The sequence below is a fragment of the Muntiacus reevesi genome, chromosome 2, assembly GCF_963930625.1.
Source record: "Muntiacus reevesi chromosome 2, mMunRee1.1, whole genome shotgun sequence".
NCBI classification, from domain to species: Eukaryota; Metazoa; Chordata; class Mammalia; order Artiodactyla; family Cervidae; genus Muntiacus; species Muntiacus reevesi.
In genome coordinates this window covers 186,432,577-186,435,771 of record NC_089250.1, presented here as the reverse complement: position 1 = coordinate 186,435,771, position 3,195 = coordinate 186,432,577, and the positions used below count along the sequence as shown (strand labels likewise).

Below are 3,195 nucleotides of genomic sequence, written 5' to 3'. Positions count from 1 at the left end.
TAAGGGGATCAATGTTGACAAGTGATAGTACAAATTATGTAATGTTGATGACATTTCACTGTCTCCTTTTGATCTGCAATTCCCACTTTCAATCACTCCTTATTTTAGAAAAAGCACTGAAAGAGCAACATAGCTATGGAAGCCGTGGGCTCAACTCCCAGTGCCCCAGGGGCAAAACAGGGTGAATTTGTAGTGCACGGAATTAGACATGGGGCCTGGGAAGATGGCCTGACTGACAGAAGGGGAAATTGAGGTCATCTTCTTACAACACGCCTTTGGCAGCTGCCACTTGGGACCACGTCACAGCTTTTGGTTGTGCTGTAGTCCCATGAAATATTTGATGTGTCTGGTCTGCAATGGGAAAGGGCTTTCTATTCCCAGGATATGCCCTTTGATTTCTCCTCCACTGGGAATTGATGGAGGATAATTTAAAAGGAAGAACTGAGCTGGTTTTGTTTAAAAGAGAAAAAAAAAAAAAAAAAAAAGGAGACTAGGACAGGTCCAGACAGAAGAAGGGCTGTTTTTTTCTGGGGTAGGGGATGGGTATTAAGTTTTGAATTGGGTGATAAAAGATCAAATAAGGAGAAATAGGTTCAATCGCTTCTTGGCCTTTTGGCTAACATCAAGTGTAGTATCTGTTCTTATCAGTTTAATAACTGATACGTCCTCTGTCCAAGACAATCTATTAAATGAAATGATACAAACGAACTTACTTATAAAACAGAAAGAGACCCACAGACTTAGAGGAGGAACTTAGAGTTGCCAGGGGGGAAGGATGGGGGAAGGGGTAGTTAGGGAGTTGGGTAATGACAGGTACACACTGCTATATTTAAAATGGATTACAAGCAAGGACCTGCTGTCTAGCACAGGGAACTCTCCTCAATGTTATGTGGCAGTCTGGATGGGAGGCGGGCTTAGCGGGGAATGGATACATGTATATGTGTGGCTGCATCCCTTCACTGATGACCTGAAGCTATCACAACACTGTTAATTGGCTATATTCCAATATAAAATAAAAGGTTTAAAAAAAGAAGAAATAAGTTCAAAATATAGTAGAAGGGGGCTTCCCTGATGGCTCAGACAGTAAATAATCTGCCTATAATGCAGGAGACCCAGGTTCGATCCCTGGATTGGGAAGATTCCCTTGGAGAAGGGCATGGCTACCCACTCCAGTATTCTTGCCTGGAGAATCCCATGGACAGAGGAGCCTGGGGTGTTAAAGTCCATGGGGTCACAAAGAGTCAGATACAACCTGGTGACTAGACAACAACAACAAATAACAGAAGAGACTCTTTTTGGGAAGAGAGCATCTTGCATCCTTGTAATGTTTCCATCCACATGGAGAAATCTCTGTTAAAATAATATGTCTGATCCAACAACAACAACAAAATAATAATATGTCTGGGCTTCCTTCTTTCTCTCTCTCTATCCCCTTAAACACACCTCAAGAAAAAGGTTCTTGACAAACATGGGCTCCAGTTTAAGACAGACATGCCACTTTCTACTTGTGACCTTAGAAGGTTGTTCGACTTCCATGAATCGTGGTTTTTCTCATTTGCAAATAAAAACCACAGCATCAGTTTTCCAGGGATGCTGTAGTACTTACAAGAGTTCAGAAATCTTGAAGAAAACCTCTTTTGGTCAGATTGGGTATGGGTTTTATCTAATTCCCTGACACATGTTGTGTGACTAATAAAAGATTTTATGATTCTTTCAGCCAATTGGAGTTTGCCTTCCTTCCAAAAGCCCTATAGCAATGGACAAATGGGATGAGGATGGATAGCCTCAGCATGATTTATTGCCTGATATTTCCAGTTGCTGCTGTTTAGTCGCCCAGTTGTGTCCGACTCTTTGCAACCCCATGTACTGCAGCACACTAGTCCCTCTGTCCCTCACCCTCTCCCGGAACTTGCCCAAGTTCAAGTCCATTGCATTGGTGATGCCATTCAGCAATCTCACCATCCAACACCCTGTTTTACAGTTCAGTTCAGTCGCTCAATCATGTCCGACTCTTTGCGACCCATGGACTGCAGCACACCAGGCTTCACTGTCCATCACCAACTCCCAGAGCCTACTCAAACTCATGTTCATCACATTGGTGATGCCATCCAACCATCTCATCATCTGTCATCCCCTTCTCCTCCCACCTTCAATCTTTCCCAGCATCAGGGTCTTTTCAAAAGAGTCAGTTCTTTGCATCAGGTGGCCATAGTATTGGAGTTTCAGCTTTAGCCTCAGTCCTTCCAATGAACACTCAGGACTGATCTCCTTTAGGATGGACTGGTTAGATCTCTTTGCAGTCCAAGGCACTCTCAAGAGTCTTCTCCAACACCACAGTTCAAAAGCATCAATTCTTCAGCACTCAGCTTTCTTTACAGTCCAACTCTCATATCCATACATGACTACTGGAAAAACCATAGCTTTGACTAGGTGGATCTTTGGCGGTAAAGTAACATCTCTGCTTTTTAATATGCTGTCTAGGTTGGTCATAGTTTTTCTTCCAAGGAGCAAGGGTCTTTTAATTTCATGGCTGCAGTCACCATCTGCAGTGATTTTGGAGCCCCCCAATATAAAGCCTCTCACGGTTTCCATTGTTTCCCCATCTATTTGCCATGAAGTGATGGGACTTAGTTTTCTGAATGCCATGATCTTAGTTTTCTGAATGTTGATTTATTTATCCCACAAACCTTTATTGGTCATGTAACTAGGTACTAGGTATTTTCCTAGATAGCAAGGACCTAATGGCAAACAATACATATAAAGTCTTGATTGTCAGCAGTTTGCCAATTAATGATGGAATAGCCCTGGTTCGCTCCCAATGATATTTCATGACCTGTCAGGGTATCTGCAACACAGTGGATACCCAACTAGTGTTTCCTGAGGAGATGAGTAGATGCATATGTACAAACCACTCATCCTTCCAACCACTAACACAAAGTTGCTGAGGAGTGGAGCCCTTATTAGAAAAGTTTTTTAAGACATGAGAAAACCCTATCACTCAAGACTAGCAGTCAAGGCTAGGAAGAAGAAATAGGATTCAAGACCACATTTCACCATGAAGTATTCTTTAGAATGTAAAATCAAAACAGAATTTCATTAATCTATTTTCGCTACAGCCTGGAAAAGCCCTTATGTCAAAAATGCCCGCCTCTAAATTATGCTTTGTCTTCCCATTATAAATTTTATTAACCACTC

At 42.1% G+C, this 3,195-nt stretch overlaps 1 pseudogene; it reads left to right on the top strand.

The window, feature by feature from the left end:
- The first annotated feature begins 596 nt into the window (after positions 1 to 596).
- LOC136161934 (U2 spliceosomal RNA) lies at positions 597 to 713 on the top strand (annotated as a pseudogene).
- Positions 714 to 3,195: the final 2,482 nt, after the last annotated feature.